This window comes from Phocoena phocoena, chromosome 11 (genome assembly GCF_963924675.1).
Source record: "Phocoena phocoena chromosome 11, mPhoPho1.1, whole genome shotgun sequence".
In the NCBI taxonomy this organism is placed as follows: domain Eukaryota; kingdom Metazoa; phylum Chordata; class Mammalia; order Artiodactyla; family Phocoenidae; genus Phocoena; species Phocoena phocoena.
Window position 1 is genome coordinate 68968149 of NC_089229.1, and position 11285 is coordinate 68979433.

Genomic DNA, 11285 nt, shown 5'->3' on the forward strand with positions numbered 1-11285 from the left:
TTCTGTCTATAATTCCTGCCTCTAACTTTTATACTAAAATGCTCCCCAGAAAGCTCCTCACACACAGTAGACAGTCTCTGAGTTATTCTGTCAATAATAGTGTAAAGTTGATCAGCAAGTTACTTTTCTATTAATACCTGACTGTTAATAGTAAGGTTGTGCATTAATTGAAGACTTGTGACTAGAAATCTTATTGCATTTAATCCATTAGTTATATCTTAAAGATTTGTCTGCAGTTTGGCTTATTTATCACTGTAGCCCCTAGAGATAGGCCTGCCATATCATTTGGATCTCAATAAATATTGGGAGAGTAAATGAATACACTGTTGAGAGGTTATAAATCCACCAACTTTATATAAAATGCTAACTGTTTCTTGAATTACCAGCAAATTTGTAAGTGCCTTTTCCCACAAAAATGAATTATATAGGGCTACTACCTCGATGACCTTACAGTTTAGAGAGAAAAAACTTAAATAGATAAATAATAAAACCATCAGCAGCAAGTTGACGTTAGAGAAAGATTAAAGATAGTGTTATGGAAGTTCAGAAGAAATTATGATCATCTAAGAGAAACAAGAAAGCTTCTGAAAGGATGTAGTTTATGAATAGAGCCTTGAAAAATAGGTAAGATTTTGTGTGGTGAGAAGGGCTATAATAATGTATAGCATAGACTCTAGAGCTGGGCTTCTGGGTTCAAATTCCAGCTCCATCTAGTAAATTTAGTCACTACCATGGATGAAGTTACTTAACCACTCTGGGTAAAATAGTGATGGTTTAACAGGTTCTGTTTTTTAGGGTAGTTGTGAAGATATTCCTAGTTAGTGAATGGATTTTCCTGATAAAGGCACAACATCAGATTCAATTCTGGTGACCAGTGATCTAGTTCTCAGACCTTCTTTAGTGAAATTGAAACTGCACTCCTTCCTGGATGGGACTAGAAGCTAGCCTCACCACAGAATGGGACTAGAACCCACAGTCCCTGACTTAGGAGGAGACTCAAACCCACTGTCTTTTTTAGCACAGGCTCCGGACGCGCAGGCTCAGCGGCCATGGCTCACGGGCCCAGCCGCTCCACGGCATGTGGGATCTTCCCGGACCGGGCCACGAACCCCTGTCCCCTGAATTGGCAGGTGGACTCTCAACCACTGCGCCGCCAGGGAAGCCCAAACCCACTGTCTTTTAATTGAAACCACTCACCTGGGCTCAGGACTTACTGAAGCTCAGGTTCTTTTGTCTTGTCGCAGAAAGAATTCAGTGTGAGGCAGAGTGAGTTTATTAGCATAGGATGCTTGTGAAGATACAAGCAGGCCAGCAAGGGAGCACAGCAGCCCTGAGAACAGAGAGGGCTACATTTTTATGATCAAAGAAAAAGTGGGAGGGGCGAAGACCACCTTCTTCCTCATTCTTGGGTAGACATCAAGGCTTACATCATTAGTTCCTCCTTTGAACCTATATGGTCTAACCAGGACTATCATGGCGCTATTTAAATCATATGTATATTAGCAGAAGGGTGGTAACATATACTAAAATATGGTAATCATCTCAGGTTTCAGTACAATGTCCCTTTCACCTAGTTTCTTTCCCCTTTCGCCTATATTCTTGTCTTGGCTACGTGCAGAAATGCTACTCTTTAAGGACCAGTAACCCCTTACTTCATGTAACAAGATTCAGACCCCATATCTATTGTCTTGTACTTTAAGTACATATGTAGATTGCTGCTTGGTTACTGGATTCTTTCCTTGAGTGGTCGTTAGCTTACAACTGTCTCCCAAACTCTCTTAAAATTCCCTTTCTGTCTTTAATCTCCTATTGGGATTTCTAAGCTAACTATTTAATTATCCTACTCTATCCGTATCAAAGTGGGATATAGAAAGTATTCAGACAGCATCATTCACAGCATATGGAGAAGGAAATGGACATCAGCTCATCCTTGAACATGTGATCCTAGACTCTGCAAAGAGCTTCAGCCACCTATTGAGGGACTCTCTTCCTAGACTCAGCGTGGACCAACCCAATCCTTTAGCAGTATATCTACCACCTGGTGGAAGTCACTACAAGGTTTGCAGTGGCAGTAGCACTAAGGTACCACATATGGCAATCAGCACACTTGACAAGATTGTAAAATCCTGGTGGAGTGCGTGATGAGAGTTGAGGGTCTAGATTCTTAGACTTAGAAACCTGTGCTGCTCTTGCAAAGATCCGTCTCATAAATATAACTTCCCTTCCTGCCTTCAGGAAATGTTTTACACAGGATGTGATGGATTTATGGTGAAGACTATCTCATTTGAGATTCTAGGAGGCAACAGTACAGAGCCCAATGCTTTCTTACTCAGGAGCTGCAATTGAAATGGCCTAAGACTCCTGACACTTCCAGAGCATTCTTTATTATCCTCATTGAGGGTAGCATTGAATTTCTTCTGATCTAAGGTCTTTCTATCCTGAAATCTCTACTCCAATTTGGTCTTTTGGATCAAGCACAAAGACTTATGTATATTTTGCCTGGTTCAGTACCTCTTGAGGAAAATAGTAGGGCTATAGAAACGGTAAGTAAATGTCCTTTACAATTCATAGCACTATAGTATGTCTGTTTGTGCAGCTCCAACACTGAGCAGCAATATGAGGAATTATTGGCTCCAAACAATAGGTATATTTGTGTTGCTTTCCCTTCAGTTGTAAAGAAAAGTGAAAAACAGACCATTATTATTTACAGATTTAACTCTCTGAGAAATTAGAACTTGCTTACAATGCAATAGTTTCAGTCAAAATGAAAATGAATCTCATGTTAAAAGTTAGGTTTACTTGAATTCAATGTACCCTCTGAGATTTAAAAAAAAAATAGATTAAAACTGGTATCAATGTGTTATAAAGGCTATCATTCTAACTTGTAAGAAAAGCTGTGTTCACTTTAAAATTCATTATCCTCTAATAAATTCCTCTCAATGAGCTATATCATATATTTATACATCAAATTTTCAAAGAAGGAAGACAAATAACTTATATTATTAGAGATGGCTGATTTGGTTTCCTGACACTGAAGAGAAAAAAATCCTTTGATTACTAAAACTGCTTTACTTTTAAGTGGACAAGAGAGGGCACTCATGTATTTCATATATAATTGTACATAACTTTTTCAGTTGTTAAAGGATTGGCTTTAATAATCCTTAATGCATTTTTAAAGGGATTGAAAAAATGTAAAAATAATCTATAACATTGCTACGACATATCATTTTTATAAATAAAAGCAAGCAGGAAAAGATAATTTTTGGAAGATTACTATGCACATCACTTTAAAGGGATTTTGACTAGCAAATTCAAATAAGAACAAACATAAAAATCCTTTTCTACTGAACTTGATTTTAATTCAATCTGAAATAAGCAAACATTTAAAACTAATGCTAATTATTCAAAAAGAATGAGAAAGACTTCTTTCAAATCAAAAGTAGGCACATGCTAGATTTTGACTTGCAAAGATGTCCTCTGACTGATAACAGGGAGTCAAAATTGCCAAAATTTATAACTGAAAACAACGGAACGGTCTCAACTCAGTTCCAAGGAGAAGCCTATTCCCTTTTCAAGGGAATGCCAACCTAATGCCTCCCTTGAACCAGCCCACCAAAAGGAGGCTGGAGCCCAGAAGAACAGCAGTGCTTCTGGCCAGGAGAAAGGTGAGAGGCAGAGCCTTCTCTGAGTTCCTGATGTAGCTGTCACTTCTTGCCCCCCAGCACCACTCTGTTCCATGTCCAGACCACCTTCCTGCAGAGGGTCATAGAGCTTTGCATCTGAGTGGATGCTTACCTTTTTCCTGAAATCTTTTAGCCATCAAGTGTTAAATATAAAATCCTGGTAAAAGTCTTCAGATTTTTCTGGTGGACCTCAGAAGAAAAGGAACCCGGGGACAGCATCTTTATCCAAAGATCAAAATGGGGTGCAAACAGCAAGAAATAATCAGAAACTTCAAAGCAAAGGAAGAAATCAGAATTTTTTTTCTTCTAAAGATAAGGGATTAGTCATTATAATCTTTTCCACGAGTATTTGGTTCAGAGTTGGAGAAGTCATAACTTTTGCTGCCTTCAAATATTCTAATGTTTTTATGTTCTTAAAGTTTTGCCTCTTATAATGTAAAACACTCCAAACCACAGGGAAGCAACACTGTCTCCCCAGTCAATTTCAAGTTTTTCATCAAGACAGAGAGCTTTGCCGAGAAACACACATTTGTGAATTTGATCATGTTACTCATCGATCCTTACACGATTGTCTTCAGTTGTCCAATTGTCGTAATAGCAGCTATTACTTCTGACACATTATCAATGGGAAATGAGGATTCAGGACAAAAAGAGGCAGTAGTGATGTGAAAGCAAGATCCATTTATTCATTCAGGCTTACAACAATGGGCAGTTGGAAACAGTGACCAAATGAAAGGAAAGAAGTGACTCAACTTTTATTGAGAGAGCTTACTGAATGTTCATCAAACACACAGGATCAAGAAAAGAAGAGATCACAAAAAGATATGAAACAGAATCCCCATGATACACTCTGTGGTCACCATTCTCAAACTTTTGGTCTCAGAACCCCTTTACACTCTTAAAAATTATTAAGAACCCTAAAGAGCTTATGTGGCTTCTATCTGTCTATATATATTATACTAGAAATTAAAACAGAAAAAAATAAAATATTTATTAACTTATTTTTTAAATAACAGTAATAAACATTTTCTTATGCAGAATAACTATATTCTCCCCAAAATTACAGTTGCCCCTTGAACAATGATGGTTTGAACTGCACAGGTCCACTTACACACAGATACTTTTCAATAGTAAACACTAAAGTAATACACAGTCTTGTTGGTTGAATCCACAGATGCAGAGGAACTATAGATATGGAGGACCGACTATAAATTATACTGAGGATTAACCTCCACATTGTTCAAAGATCAACTGTAGCTATAAGAGTACAATTGTTTTACATTTTTGAACATCTTTTAAAGGTCTGGGTTAATAGAGTGGTATTATCATATCTGCATCTTTATTAAATCCATTGTGATCTGTGATTTTGGTTGCAGTATATGAAGAAAATCTGGTCTCACACAGTTGGAAGAAGGAGAAGCATTTTAATGGCTATTTTAGATCATTGTGAACATCCTTCTTTAACACTACATCAAACTTCAAAAAGTGGTTGTTTCTTAAAGATTAATTGTCATATTGAATCTGAAACCATATTCATGAGCTGTTTTGCAGTCTGTTACATTGGCCTGTCTATACCTTGAATGTATTTTTTATGCATTATTTTTGTAACATCACGATTTGTTATTTGGAACATATTGGTTCATTCTTTTATGTAGATTTCCCAAATGTACAGTGGAAAACTTTACTGTACACTTATGAGAAAATGAGCTATTACAAGTGAATCATGTACCAGTATTATTGAAAAAATTATGTGACTTCATGAACTCTCTGAAAATATCTCAGGGAACCCCAGAGGCCCACACTCTTGGAGCCCAGCTGCTGAATGGCACTTTTTTTCTCCATAGAGTTTAAGTTCATTTGTTGCCCTTTTTACACTTTCAGGTACCTCACTATCACCATTTTGACGTTTTGATTCACCATGTATGCTTTTTCTCATTTCAGAATCTTTGCTAACTTCTACTCAGGCTTTACTAAACTTTTAGTTTAGATGCTACTTTTTCTAAGAATTTTACTTTAACTTTCCTTAATCTGAGATAGATGCTCTGTCCTATAGCCATTAATCAAAACAAAGACTTGTTTATTTTCTGAAATTTCTAAATAAATTAAAACCTCTATCGGGCAAGAATCACTGTCTGAATTAGTATGTGACTTATGTTTTTAATAAATCTGTCTTTATCATTTTAAAGAATAATAACCAAGAAACAATACTATGGGAGTAGAGGTAAAGAGATGATTTTCTGCTGCATTAAATTCTACTTCCTTTGGTCTGCTACTGGACTCTTGATATACCCAAGTATGTTATGTGGGATTTTCTCTTTGTTGGCAAAGGTAATCTCTCTGTTAAATCTTCCCATTCTTCAAGGCACTGGTCAAGTTATACTTCCTTTAAAAAAAAAAGCAAAAAAGTGTTCCTGACCACTTCCATCCAACAGCTATTGTTCATTCCTTTGAACATATGTAGCCCTAAAATATTTTCATACTGCTCATTTGGCAACTTACCATGTATTGATTACCTGATAGCACTGGTTATTTTGCGTCCATATTTTCCCCACAAACAGTGAGCTTCCTGAGAGTAGTAATGTGTTCTTTTTATCTTTGGACCCTCCCTGTACACCTCTGGAACCTCCTAGTACATTTCACATTTTTTGACACACAACAGATGATTAGTAACTGATTTTTGACTGACTGACTGGTTTGTCATTGGGATCATAGTCTTTGTCTGTAATGGGCCATTATATCACAGATTTTGAACTTGTAGTACAGTCTTATTTTACACTTTAATCTGGAGAACCTGCATACTGCAAGGCAATAGTTGTCCACATAAGAAGAAAAGCACATCCTAGTTCAAACTCTTCTTGAGTATACATTCATTAAATTGAACAGGACTGTGTCCCAAGTAATGTGTATTTTTTGGAGACATCTGATTGTGTGAGTGACAGTTGCAAGTGACAGAAATCCAATTCAAAATGTCTTAAGTAAAAGGGAAATTTATTGGCTCGTACAAATACTAAGCCCGTGTGTGGAGATGTTTACATTTAAGCCTGATTAAATCCTGAAGCTAAAACAATAATAGAAGCTTATCCATCTCTTGGATCTATCTAAACATCTATTTGTTTCTTCATCTCTCTTACCGTTGGCCTTATTCTCTCATACCTTTACTCAGAATCTCAAGGAAGCTCAGGTCTCTATGCTTATAGCCTACAATCCACAAGGAATAGATGCACTCTCTCTCCAGCATCTACATTTGGAATGTCAGTGGAAGCACTCTGATTAGCTCAGCTTAGTCATGTGACCATCCTGTAGACCAATCATTATAGATAAAATATTGGAGTACCAAGGTTGAATAACCCCCAGTCCTACGATTCTCACTACTGTCATCCCCAGTCTAGCCATAACCAAATGAGATGGTAATGGTACAGAAGCCTAACAGAAATTAAGATGCTAGACAGAAAAAGTTTATAAATATCAACTATGTCAGGGTTCACAGATTTCTTTGCAATAAAACCAATTTGTATTTGGTCAAGGCAAGAAGTATTTAAAATTGGATATAAAGAAAACATTTTTTTTTTTTTTTTTTTTTTTTTAAAGAAAACATTTTATGTTTGGGTTACTAGATAGGAAAAATATTGGTTACTTGGGGAGAAAATATTATTTCCTCTTTAAAAAATAACTATTTTATAATTTGGAAATAACTAGATTATAATTTGGAAGAGAAGATACATGTATTTTATCAACATATTAGCTGTGGATTGTAGGTATATCATTTACTGTTTCGGAATTTCAGTTTCAGTAAAATTAAGGAATTTTAAATTATATTTTCTCTTATCGTTCTAGGGAGAGAATTCGATATTGTATTTGAAGTACCTAAAATGGACTTGACACGTAGCAGTTACTTCATACATGTTAGATCCATTATTCTCTACAACATCATTATTTTCCTATCCTCTTTTCCCTCCTCTCTACTGAAGAAGATGAGGCATAAACTGGCCAGCTTCAGGATATTAATGGTCCAAATATGCCTGTCTCCTCCTGTACTGTTCACTCTTGCTCTAAATCAGTGCTTTTCAACCTAGGTGACACATTAAGAATCCTGATGTGCAGCTGCACCCTAGACAAATTAAAGCCACAATCCGAGGTGGGGTCTCTAAAGCAGTACTTTGGTAATTCCCCGTGAGATTCCAGCATATTGCCAGGTCTGAGAGCCATTTCTCTCAATTCTTCAATTCTTTTTGTGTATTATACACGTATTAATGGTATGCTGTGTTGTGAATACTTACCAAGTTTTGAGTTATTTCTGTATTAAGCATGTCTTTTATTTTCTGTATTCCAATGCTTTGACATCTGGGGCCTTGCTGACCCTGGAGGAACTGTCTCTCCCAGGTTTAGCCAATTCCTACCTATGGTAAAGAACACACCTGCAAGAGTGCTTTTCAAATGCAAACCAACCAATCCAGGGTCCACACCCCAACCACTTCCTTTATCAGTTTCTCACACTCCAGCCACTATCCACCTGCTCTAATCAGCACTGGGCCGGGTACCAGACAACTAGTGACAGCTCCTGTGTCTTAAATATCCTAAAATTATCCAAACTAGCTAATCCTAAACCTCCCTGTTCCTTCCCACAGGAGCCACAATAAAGCCTCTCACCCAGTTTCCCCTCTTCCTGCCAGGTCACCAATTCTTCTCCATGTGGCCCCCATGACCTTGCATGACTTTTCTGTGTGAGAAGTGGGAGTAACAAACTATCTTTTCAGTGGCAATCATCCCCTGATCTGTTGGCCTTACTATGCCTCAAATTTCTATTAATAGACAGTTGACCCCTGGACAACACTGGGATTAGAAACACAGATCCTAAAATCCATGTATAACTTTACAGTCTGCTCTCCCGTATCCGCCATTCCACATTCGCGGATTCACCCAACCTCAGATCCTGTAGTACTGTCGTATTTACTATTGAAAAAAATCTACGTATAAGTGGATTCTCGCAGTTCAGATCCGTGTTGTTCAAGGGTCAACTGTACTATCTTTTTTTTTTTTTTTTTTTTGCGGTACGCGGGCCTCTCACTCTTGTGGCCTTTCCCGTTGTGGAGCACAGGCTCCGGACGCGCAGGCTCAGCGGCCATGGCTCAGGGCCCAGCCGCTCCACAGCATGTGGGATCTTCCCGGACCGGGGGCACGAACCCGCGTCCCCTGCATCTGCAGGCGGACTCTCAACCACTGCGCCACCAGGGAAGCCCTACTGTACTATCTTTTAAAAGAGTTTCTCTCAAACAGACTGTAAGTACCTTGAGGGAAGAGAATACCTTTTACATTTTCTTAGTATCCTCGTAGTACTTAATTTAGTGTGGTCAGTGTTAGTTTTTCAATAAATACTTGCTACTTGGCTCAATTTAGGACCTATGGATTTAGGATATTATTGTGTTAAATTGATATAAATCACTGGAAAAGCCCAAATATTTACTTAAACAATGTGAATTGCAATCTACTATAGCTCTTCAGAAAAACTGGTGTAAGACCATGTAAAAGATTAAGATTAGAGGTTTCTAATTAACTCTGTCTGGTTCTTCCCTTTATCTCTCTCATTCGTGTTCAAAAAAAAGCCAAACTAGGCTCATGATTTGATGTTTTAATAGCTTTTTAAAAACGGGTTCTCACCTGCTTTGAAAACCATATACATGAAGCCAAGAACAGGTTAAAACCTGGTCACCTTATTAATACCTTTAGTGGGGGCCAAAGTCAGGTTAGGATTTAGTCATCTCATAACTACCTTATTTAGGTACCTCCGATTTAGTAGCCAGGCAAGGTATTAATGAGGTGACTGAGTTTTAATCCACTTCTGATGCAAGCAAAGGCACAGTATTTAAGGCAAATTATGACATATTGTGAAAAATCCCCATTAGACATCAGTAATGGAACCCAACCAGAGAAATAGTTTGGTTGCAAGATTGTTAAGAATAATATTAATGCCTTCTTACCACGTTTCATACTTAAAGCAGTGTTTTGCTGTGTTATGTCATTTCATGCACACAACTCTGTATGAGAGGTTCTATTACTATCATCATTTGACAGGTGGAGACACTGAAACTCAAAGAGGTTAAGTAACTTATCCAAGGTCACACAGCAAATAATTGGCAGAAATTGTCTGCCTTCCTTTAGTGGCGTCATTCTCCATTGCCCCTTCCCCAGCCCTGGCTTATTGTTTTGAGAAGACTCCCCAGGTGATTTTTATGCACAGCTGGACATGAAATGTACTGAACTTTGGCAGTGCTTTATAAACTGGGGGTCATGACATATTTGTGTGTAATGAAGTCAATTTGGTGGTCTGCAGCAACCATACCAAAATTAAACAGAATAAAATAGAAATTATCAAAGTTCATTATATGCAGTAAAGGTAAATATTTTTACATGAAGCTTTTGCTTTAGTTTTATATATGTATATACAGGATCTGGATGGACATGAATTTCTTGCTTCGATTTATGGGTTCAAAACCATTTGAAAAACACTAGTTTGGGGTTATGAATTAGCAGCAGAGGCTGAAGAAGAGCAGAATGCACTGCTTTTGGAGGAGAGGTCTGTATTGTTGGAAGTACCTCCCTAACCAGTGTGTCTCCTTGGGGAATCTTTGATGAGGGGCAAGGAGGCAATTAAGAGCTGCAGGAATAGGACAGGCTTCTGTAGTAGAAACAGCCTTGTAAGAAAAAAATGCCTCACTCATTTGTCCTTTAAATGTAGAAAGCCTCATGGTTTTGTGGTTACATTTCTCAGCTTGTTATGCTGGAAGTTTTTCAGCTAACATGGCTCATGTAGAGACATGTGACTTTGATTTTTACATGATAAACCTGAGGGAGTCTGCATAGAGCAGGCTTGCTATGAGTTACACTCTAATCCTCTTGTGGCAACAGACAAGATGTTTCCTTATTTTTGCAGCTGCCACTGACTCTGGTTTGGACCAGACCACTATCAGCTGCAGAACTGACACAACTATAATTTTTAATACTAATAAAACTAATATGGTTCAAGAAGTTGGGCAAAGTAAGTTGTACCAAATGTTACAGTTTTGTTTCTTCTGAATAATATTTCTTGGTACTTTGGGAAGTTGGCCTCACTTTGAGCTTTACTTCAAGGAGTTTCTTTGAATTATTCCCATTTATTTTTTAAAATTAATCAATTAATTTATTTTTGGCTGGGTTGGGTCTTTATTGCTGCGCATGGGCTTTCTCTAGCTGCAGCAAGCTGGAGCTACTCTTCCTTGCGTCTCATAGGCTTCTCATTGCGGTGGCTTCTCCTGCTGTGGAGCACGGGCTCTAGGCATGTGGGCTTCAGTAGTTGTGGCACGTGGGCTCAGTAGTTGCAGGTCTCAGACTCTAGAGCACAGGTTCAGTAGTTGTGGCTCTGCATTGGCAGGTGGATTCTTAACCACTGTGCCACCAGGGAAGTCCCTGAATTATTCCCATGTAGAAAGAACAAAGCTGAACTTGTAGAACCTGACATACAAGCCCACACTGTCAAACTTGCGGTCTAACAAGATCGCTGTTACTTTAAAACAAAACAAAACAATTGCCAAATGCCTTTTATTTACCTCTTCTTAGGAGAAAGAAGAA